Here is an 11,145-nt window from a genome sequence, read left to right as displayed (position 1 = left end):
ATAGAGCATGATAATCGTTGTTGTTTCTCGTGCACGTTCATTTAAAGCTTAACTCTTTATATTTGGGTTTACTTGGCCAACAAGCAAACCTATTGAATTGAAATTGCCCACAACCATGCCTTTTGTGATGTTTGTAACGTAACGACAATGAAGACAGGATCATTTTGGTCAATAGAGCATGATAATCGTTGTTGTTTCTCGTGCACGTTCATTTAAAGCTTAACTCTTTATATTTGGGTTTACTTGGCCAACAAGCAAACCTATTGAATTGAAATTGCCCACGACCATGCATTTTGTGATGTTAGTAACGCAACGACAATGAAGAAAAGGATCATTTTGGTCAATAGAGTTTGATAATCGTTGTTGTTTCTCGTGCACGTTCATTTAAAGCTTAACTCTTTATATTTGGGTTTACTTGGCCAACAAGCAAACCTATTGAATAGAAATTGCCCACGACCATGCATTTTGTGATGTTAGTAACGCAACGACAATGAAGAAAAGATCATTTTGGTCAATAGAGTTTGATAATCGTTGTTGTTTCTCGTGCACGTTCATTTAAAGCTTAACTCTTTATATTTGGGTTTACTTGGCCAACAAGCAAACCTATTGAATTGAAATTGCCCACAACCATGCATTTTGTGATGTTTGTAACGTAACGACAATGAAGACAGGATCATTTTGGTCAATAGAGCATGATAATCGTTGTTGTTTCTCGTGCACGTTCATTTAAAGCTTAACTCTTTATATTTGGGTTTACTTGGCCAACAAGCAAACCTATTGAATAGAAATTGCCCACGACCATGCATTTTGTGATGTTAGTAACGCAACGACAATGAAGACAAGGATCATTTTGGTCAATAGAGTTTGATAATCGTTGTTGTTTCTCGTGCACGTTCATTTAAAGCTTAACTCTTTATATTTGGGTTTACTTGGCCAACAAGCAAACCTATTGAATAGAAATTGCCCACGACCATGCATTTTGTGATGTTAGTAACGCAACGACAATGAAGAAAAGATCATTTTGGTCAATAGAGTTTGATAATCGTTGTTGTTTCTCGTGCACGTTCATTTAAAGCTTAACTCTTTATATTTGGGTTTACTTGGCCAACAAGCAAACCTATTGAATTGAAATTGCCCACAACCATGCTTTTGTGATGTTTGTAACGCAACGACAATGAAGACAAGATCATTTTGGTCAATAGAGCATGATAATCGTTGTTGTTTCTCGTGCACGTTCATTTAAAGCTTAACTCTTTATATTTGGGTTTACTTGGCCAACAAGCAAACCTATTGAATAGAAATTGCCCACGACCATGCATTTTGTGATGTTAGTAACGCAACGACAATGAAGACAAGGATCATTTTGGTCAATAGAGTTTGATAATCGTTGTTGTTTCTCGTGCACGTTCATTTAAAGCTTAACTCTTTATATTTGGGTTTACTTGGCCAACAAGCAAACCTATTGAATAGAAATTGCCCACGACCATGCATTTTGTGATGTTAGTAACGCAACGACAATGAAGACAAGATCATTTTGGTCAATAGAGTTTGATAATCGTTGTTGTTTCTCGTGCACGTTCATTTAAAGCTTAACTCTTTATATTTGGGTTTACTTGGCCAACAAGCAAACCTATTGAATAGAAATTGCCCACGACCATGCATTTTGTGATGTTAGTAACGCAACGACAATGAAGAAAAGATCATTTTGGTCTATAGAGTTTGATAATCGTTGTTGTTTCTCGTGCACGTTCATTTAAAGCTTAACTCTTTATATTTGGGTTTACTTGGCCAACAAGCAAACCTATTGAATAGAAATTGCCCACGACCATGCATTTTGTGATGTTAGTAACGCAACGACAATGAAGAAAAGATCATTTTGGTCAATAGAGTTTGATAATCGTTGTTGTTTCTCGTGCACGTTCATTTAAAGCTTAACTCTTTATATTTGGGTTTACTTGGCCAACAAGCAAACCTATTGAATTGAAATTGCCCACAACCATGCCTTTTGTGATGTTTGTAACGTAACGACAATGAAGACAGGATCATTTTGGTCAATAGAGCATGATAATCGTTGTTGTTTCTCGTGCACGTTCATTTAAAGCTTAACTCTTTATATTTGGGTTTACTTGGCCAACAAGCAAACCTATTGAATAGAAATTGCCCACGACCATGCATTTTGTGATGTTAGTAACGCAACGACAATGAAGACAGGATCATTTTGGTCAATAGAGCATGATAATCGTTGTTGTTTCTCGTGCACGTTCATTTAAAGCTTAACTCTTTATATTTGGGTTTACTTGGCCAACAAGCAAACCTATTGAATAGAAATTGCCCACGACCATGCATTTTGTGATGTTAGTAACGCAACGACAATGAAGAAAAGATCATTTTGGTCTATAGAGTTTGATAATCGTTGTTGTTTCTCGTGCACGTTCATTTAAAGCTTAACTCTTTATATTTGGGTTTACTTGGCCAACAAGCAAACCTATTGAATAGAAATTGCCCACGACCATGCATTTTGTGATGTTAGTAACGCAACGACAATGAAGAAAAGATCATTTTGGTCTATAGAGTTTGATAATCGTTGTTGTTTCTCGTGCACGTTCATTTAAAGCTTAACTCTTTATATTTGGGTTTACTTGGCCAACAAGCAAACCTATTGAATTGAAATTGCCCACAACCATGCCTTTTGTGATGTTTGTAACGTAACGACAATGAAGACAGGATCATTTTGGTCAATAGAGCATGATAATCGTTGTTGTTTCTCGTGCACGTTCATTTAAAGCTTAACTCTTTATATTTGGGTTTACTTGGCCAACAAGCAAACCTATTGAATAGAAATTGCCCACGACCATGCATTTTGTGATGTTAGTAACGCAACGACAATGAAGAAAAGATCATTTTGGTCAATAGAGTTTGATAATCGTTGTTGTTTCTCGTGCACGTTCATTTAAAGCTTAACTCTTTATATTTGGGTTTACTTGGCCAACAAGCAAACCTATTGAATAGAAATTGCCCACGACCATGCATTTTGTGATGTTAGTAACGCAACGACAATGAAGAAAAGATCATTTTGGTCAATAGAGTTTGATAATCGTTGTTGTTTCTCGTGCACGTTCATTTAAAGCTTAACTCTTTATATTTGGGTTTACTTGGCCAACAAGCAAACCTATTGAATTGAAATTGCCCACAACCATGCCTTTTGTGATGTTTGTAACGTAACGACAATGAAGACATGATCATTTTGGTCAATAGAGCATGATAATCGTTGTTGTTTCTCGTGCACGTTCATTTAAAGCTTAACTCTTTATATTTGGGTTTACTTGGCCAACAAGCAAACCTATTGAATAGAAATTGCCCACGACCATGCATTTTGTGATGTTAGTAACGCAACGACAATGAAGACAGGATCATTTTGGTCAATAGAGTTTGATAATCGTTGTTGTTTCTCGTGCACGTTCATTTAAAGCTTAACTCTTTATATTTGGGTTTACTTGGCCAACAAGCAAACCTATTGAATTGAAATTGCCCACAACCATGGCTTTTGTGATGTTTGTAACGTAACGACAATGAAGACATGATCATTTTGGTCAATAGAGCATGATAATCGTTGTTGTTTCTCGTGCACGTTCATTTAAAGCTTAACTCTTTATATTTGGGTTTACTTGGCCAACAAGCAAACCTATTGAATAGAAATTGCCCACGACCATGCATTTTGTGTGATGTTAGTAACGCAACGACAATGAAGACAGGATCATTTTGGTCAATAGAGTCATGATAATCGTTGTTGTTTCTCGTGCACGTTCATTTAAAGCTTAACTCTTTATATTTGGGTTTACTTGGCCAACAAGCAAACCTATTGAATAGAAATTGCCCACGACCATGCATTTTGTGATGTTAGTAACGCAACGACAATGAAGAAAAGATCATTTTGGTCTATAGAGTTTGATAATCGTTGTTGTTTCTCGTGCACGTTCATTTAAAGCTTAACTCTTTATATTTGGGTTTACTTGGCCAACAAGCAAACCTATTGAATAGAAATTGCCCACGACCATGCATTTTGTGATGTTAGTAACGCAACGACAATGAAGAAAAGATCATTTTGGTCTATAGAGTTTGATAATCGTTGTTGTTTCTCGTGCACGTTCATTTAAAGCTTAACTCTTTATATTTGGGTTTACTTGGCCAACAAGCAAACCTATTGAATTGAAATTGCCCACAACCATGCCTTTTGTGATGTTTGTAACGTAACGACAATGAAGACAGGATCATTTTGGTCAATAGAGCATGATAATCGTTGTTGTTTCTCGTGCACGTTCATTTAAAGCTTAACTCTTTATATTTGGGTTTACTTGGCCAACAAGCAAACCTATTGAATAGAAATTGCCCACGACCATGCATTTTGTGATGTTAGTAACGCAACGACAATGAAGAAAAGATCATTTTGGTCAATAGAGTTTGATAATCGTTGTTGTTTCTCGTGCACGTTCATTTAAAGCTTAACTCTTTATATTTGGGTTTACTTGGCCAACAAGCAAACCTATTGAATAGAAATTGCCCACGACCATGCATTTTGTGATGTTAGTAACGCAACGACAATGAAGAAAAGATCATTTTGGTCAATAGAGTTTGATAATCGTTGTTGTTTCTCGTGCACGTTCATTTAAAGCTTAACTCTTTATATTTGGGTTTACTTGGCCAACAAGCAAACCTATTGAATTGAAATTGCCCACAACCATGCCTTTTGTGATGTTTAAACGTAACGACAATGAAGACAAGATCATTTTGGTCAATAGAGCATGATAATCGTTGTTGTTTCTCGTGCACGTTCATTTAAAGCTTAACTCTTTATATTTGGGTTTACTTGGCCAACAAGCAAACCTATTGAATAGAAATTGCCCACGACCATGCATTTTGTGATGTTAGTAACGCAACGACAATGAAGACAGGATCATTTTGGTCAATAGAGCATGATAATCGTTGTTGTTTCTCGTGCACGTTCATTTAAAGCTTAACTCTTTATATTTGGGTTTACTTGGCCAACAAGCAAACCTATTGAATAAAAATTGCCCACGACCATGCATTTTGTGATGTTAGTAACGCAACGACAATGAAGAAAAGATCATTTTGGTCTATAGAGTTTGATAATCGTTGTTGTTTCTCGTGCACGTTCATTTAAAGCTTAACTCTTTATATTTGGGTTTACTTGGCCAACAAGCAAACCTATTGAATAGAAATTGCCCACGACCATGCATTTTGTGATGTTAGTAACGCAACGACAATGAAGAAAAGGTCATTTTGGTCTATAGAGTTTGATAATCGTTGTTGTTTCTCGTGCACGTTCATTTAAAGCTTAACTCTTTATATTTGGGTTTACTTGGCCAACAAGCAAACCTATTGAATAGAAATTGCCCACGACCATGCATTTTGTGATGTTAGTAACGCAACGACAATGAAGAAAAGGTCATTTTGGTCTATAGAGTTTGATAATCGTTGTTGTTTCTCGTGCACGTTCATTTAAAGCTTAACTCTTTATATTTGGGTTTACTTGGCCAACAAGCAAACCTATTGAATTGAAATTGCCCACAACCATGCCTTTTGTGATGTTTGTAACGTAACGACAATGAAGACAGGATCATTTTGGTCAATAGAGCATGATAATCGTTGTTGTTTCTCGTGCACGTTCATTTAAAGCTTAACTCTTTATATTTGGGTTTACTTGGCCAACAAGCAAACCTATTGAATTGAAATTGCCCACAACCATGCCTTTTGTGATGTTTGTAACGTAACGACAATGAAGACAAGATCATTTTGGTCAATAGAGCATGATAATCGTTGTTGTTTCTCGTGCACGTTCATTTAAAGCTTAACTCTTTATATTTGGGTTTACTTGGCCAACAAGCAAACCTATTGAATTGAAATTGCCCACAACCATGCCTTTTGTGATGTTTGTAACGTAACGACAATGAAGACAGGATCATTTTGGTCAATAGAGCATGATAATCGTTGTTGTTTCTCGTGCACGTTCATTTAAAGCTTAACTCTTTATATTTGGGTTTACTTGGCCAACAAGCAAACCTATTGAATTGAAATTGCCCACAACCATGCCTTTTGTGATGTTTGTAACGTAACGACAATGAAGACAGGATCATTTTGGTCAATAGAGCATGATAATCGTTGTTGTTTCTCGTGCACGTTCATTTAAAGCTTAACTCTTTATATTTGGGTTTACTTGGCCAACAAGCAAACCTATTGAATAGAAATTGCCCACGACCATGCATTTTGTGATGTTAGTAACGCAACGACAATGAAGAAAAGATCATTTTGGTCTATAGAGTTTGATAATCGTTGTTGTTTCTCGTGCACGTTCATTTAAAGCTTAACTCTTTATATTTGGGTTTACTTGGCCAACAAGCAAACCTATTGAATTGAAATTGCCCACAACCATGCCTTTTGTGATGTTTGTAACGTAACGACAATGAAGACAGGATCATTTTGGTCAATAGAGCATGATAATCGTTGTTGTTTCTCGTGCACGTTCATTTAAAGCTTAACTCTTTATATTTGGGTTTACTTGGCCAACAAGCAAACCTATTGAATAGAAATTGCCCACGACCATGCATTTTGTGATGTTAGTAACGCAACGACAATGAAGAAAAGATCATTTTGGTCTATAGAGTTTGATAATCGTTGTTGTTTCTCGTGCACGTTCATTTAAAGCTTAACTCTTTATATTTGGGTTTACTTGGCCAACAAGCAAACCTATTGAATAGAAATTGCCCACGACCATGCATTTTGTGATGTTAGTAACGCAACGACAATGAAGAAAAGATCATTTTGGTCTATAGAGTTTGATAATCGTTGTTGTTTCTCGTGCACGTTCATTTAAAGCTTAACTCTTTATATTTGGGTTTACTTGGCCAACAAGCAAACCTATTGAATTGAAATTGCCCACAACCATGCCTTTTGTGATGTTTGTAACGTAACGACAATGAAGACAGGATCATTTTGGTCAATAGAGCATGATAATCGTTGTTGTTTCTCGTGCACGTTCATTTAAAGCTTAACTCTTTATATTTGGGTTTACTTGGCCAACAAGCAAACCTATTGAATAGAAATTGCCCACAACCATGCATTTTGTGATGTTTGTAACGTAACGACAATGAAGACAAGATCATTTTGGTCAATAGAGCATGATAATCGTTGTTGTTTCTCGTGCACGTTCATTTAAAGCTTAACTCTTTATATTTGGGTTTACTTGGCCAACAAGCAAACCTATTGAATAGAAATTGCCCACGACCATGCATTTTGTGATGTTAGTAACGCAACGACAATGAAGAAAAGATCATTTTGGTCTATAGAGTTTGATAATCGTTGTTGTTTCTCGTGCACGTTCATTTAAAGCTTAACTCTTTATATTTGGGTTTACTTGGCCAACAAGCAAACCTATTGAATTGAAATTGCCCACAACCATGCCTTTTGTGATGTTTGTAACGTATCATCCTCCCCTTCTTGGAAAGGATTTGTCCTCAAATCTGAGCCTTCCCTCTTCCTCGCTTCCCTGGCCATCCCTCGAGCTGTATTGGGTATGTGGCATGACCTCCCTCTTATCCTCCATGGCTCACGCCGAGAGGGACACTCTTGACGTCTGGCAACCGTGGTCATATATAATGATGAGATAAAAGAGTTATGACCATAGGACCTTGACCAAAAGAATGGAAACAACCCTAGGCAACTTTTAATAGCTCTATCACCCCTTGGCTCCACTACTCAATGGATACACCCCATTGATGCATACCTCTACTTGAATCAACCTATGAAATTGAGACAAGCAACCTTCAAGGAAGGAATTGGATACATTCCTCAAAGAGGAAAAACTCACAAAAGAGATATCTTAATCACAATCTTATCTTAATCTCGAATGAAAAATGACACCAAAAATGTATTTATACTAGGAGCCCAAAATGTGAAAAAGGCCCACAAAAACTAAGTCTCGTTTTAATAGCTCTATCACCCCTTGGCTCCACTACTCAATGGATACACCCCATTGATGCATACCTCTACTTGAATCAACCTATGAAATTGAGACAAGCAACCTTCAAGGAAGGAATTGGATACATTCCTCAAAGAGGAAAAACTCACAAAAGAGATATCTTAATCACAATCTTATCTTAATCTCGAATGAAAAATGACACCAAAAATGTATTTATACTAGGAGCCCAAAATGTGAAAAAGGCCCACAAAAACTAAGTCTCGGGTGAATTGTGCGGTCCAAAACACCCGCCCGGGTGTTTCTTCTGGAATCTGGAAATGCTTCACAACACTTTCACCCGGTCGGGTGATTTTCATGGTGAAAACACCCGCCCGGGTGTTCCTTCTGGAGCTCCCTGCCTGTTCTGCGCGGCTTTAGTAAATCGTCCATAACTCTCTCCTCCGAACTCCGATTGGGGCGTGTAAGATACCCACGCGAAGATCTCTCAAAGACGAAGATAATTGTGGCAGTTTCAAAGCATTTGGAAGTCATCTTGATGGGCATAATACTGATTGAAGACAGATGCAGGTACAAGCTTTGGTGTACGGCTTCCATGGTCGTATCATCCTCCCCTTCTTGGAAAGGATTTGTCCTCAAATCTGAGCCTTCCCTCTTCCTCGCTTCCCTGGCCATCCCTCGAGCTGTATTGGGTATGTGGCATGACCTCCCTCTTATCCTCCATGGCTCACGCCGAGAGGGACACTCTTGACGTCTGGCAACCGTGGTCATATATAATGATGAGATAAAAGAGTTATGACCATAGGACCTTGACCAAAAGAATGGAAACAACCCTAGGCAACTTTTAATAGCTCTATCACCCCTTGGCTCCACTACTCAATGGATACACCCCATTGATGCATACCTCTACTTGAATCAACCTATGAAATTGAGACAAGCAACCTTCAAGGAAGGAATTGGATACATTCCTCAAAGAGGAAAAACTCACAAAAGAGATATCTTAATCACAATCTTATCTTAATCTCGAATGAAAAATGACACCAAAAATGTATTTATACTAAGAGCCCAAAATGTGAAAAAGGCCCACAAAAACTAAGTCTCGGGTGAATTGTGCGGTCCAAAACACCCGCCCGGGTGTTTCTTCTGGAATCTGGAAATGCTTCACAACACTTTCACCCGGTCGGGTGATTTTCATGGTGAAAACACCCGCCCGGGTGTTCCTTCTGGAGCTCCCTGCCTGTTCTGCGCGGCTTTAGTAAATCGTCCATAACTCTCTCCTCCGAACTCCGATTGGGGCGTGTAAGATACCCACGCGAAGCTCTCTCAAAGACGAAGATAATTGTGGCAGTTTCAAAGCATTTGGAAGTCATCTTGATGGGCATAATACTGATTGAAGACAGATGCAGGTACAAGCTTTGGTGTACGGCTTCCATGGTCGTATCATCCTCCCCTTCTTGGAAAGGATTTGTCCTCAAATCTGAGCCTTCCCTCTTCCTCGCTTCCCTGGCCATCCCTCGAGCTGTATTGGGTATGTGGCATGACCTCCCTCTTATCCTCCATGGCTCACGCCGAGAGGGACACTCTTGACGTCTGGCAACCGTGGTCATATATAATGATGAGATAAAAGAGTTATGACCATAGGACCTTGACCAAAAGAATGGAAACAACCCTAGGCAACTTTTAATAGCTCTATCACCCCTTGGCTCCACTACTCAATGGATACACCCCATTGATGCATACCTCTACTTGAATCAACCTATGAAATTGAGACAAGCAACCTTCAAGGAAGGAATTGGATACATTCCTCAAAGAGGAAAAACTCACAAAAGAGATATCTTAATCACAATCTTATCTTAATCTCGAATGAAAAATGACACCAAAAATGTATTTATACTAAGAGCCCAAAATGTGAAAAAGGCCCACAAAAACTAAGTCTCGGGTGAATTGTGCGGTCCAAAACACCCGCCCGGGTGTTTCTTCTGGAATCTGGAAATGCTTCACAACACTTTCACCCGGTCGGGTGATTTTCATGGTGAAAACACCCGCCCGGGTGTTCCTTCTGGATAATTAGGATTTATCTAGATAGAATAGAATCTATCTAAATCCTCTTAGGATTATTCTAGATTTTACATGAATAAAATCAAATCCTAAAATTCAAGATAAACTGATCTTGGATTATCATTATCTAAATCATCATACCAGGATATTTCAGGATAGAACCAAATCTCTCCAAATCCATAAGATGAAGATAAAATCCAATCATTCTAAGATTAAAAAAATCTTAGATTATTTAGAATAAGAAACTAGAATATATCAACTCTATTTGGATTTATACTAGATAAAACTAATTTTATCAAAATCCAATTAGATAAGGATTATCTTGTATTATCTTTATCCAAATTTATCTAGGATATTTAATAAATAGAAATAAATCTATTTATATCCATAAAATAGGATAATCTAGAATTAATATTAATTAATTCAACTAGGATTTATCCAGATAAAACTAAATCTATCTTAAATCCAAAAGATAATTACAATATTGGATTAATAATTATCTAAATCTTCTAAGATATATTCTAGATAGATGTAAATCTATCAATATCTATAAGATAGAGATAAACTTAATTATCTAATTCAACTAGGATATTTTCTAAATAGAATTAATTCTATAAATATCCACAAGAAAAAGATAAACATGGATTTTAACTATCCAAATCTACTAAGATATATTCTAGATAGATATAAATCTATCAATATCTACAAGATATGGATAAACATAATTAAAATTTATCTTAGTCTATCTAGGATTTATTCACATAGAATTAAATCTATATAAATCCATAAGACAATAAAATTAATTATTATCCAAATTTGTCTAGGATTTATCTAGATATAACTAAATATATCTAAATCCATAAAATAAGGATAAAATCCAAATATAGTTAATTATTTTATCTAGTCTATCTAGGATTTATTCACATAAAATTAAATCTATATAAATCCATAATACAAAATAAAATTAATTACTATTATCCTAATTTATCTAGGATTTATCTAGATAGAATTTAATCTATCTAAATCCATAAAATAAAGATAAAAATCCCATTAATCCATAATTTAATTAAAATTAAATTTTAGATTATCCAATTAAA

At 36.5% G+C, this 11,145-nt stretch overlaps 1 protein-coding gene across 2 annotated transcripts in view; it reads left to right on the top strand.

Annotated features, from left to right (window-relative positions):
• The window catches only part of LOC125205630, a 29,690-nt gene that overhangs the window by 7,015 nt on the left and 11,530 nt on the right, over window positions 1–11,145 (top strand). The gene's annotated exons all lie outside the window — the stretch shown is intronic.

This window comes from Salvia hispanica, chromosome 2, assembly GCF_023119035.1.
Source record: "Salvia hispanica cultivar TCC Black 2014 chromosome 2, UniMelb_Shisp_WGS_1.0, whole genome shotgun sequence".
NCBI classification, from domain to species: domain Eukaryota; kingdom Viridiplantae; phylum Streptophyta; class Magnoliopsida; order Lamiales; family Lamiaceae; genus Salvia; species Salvia hispanica.
This window is presented reverse-complemented; position numbering and strand designations above follow the sequence as displayed.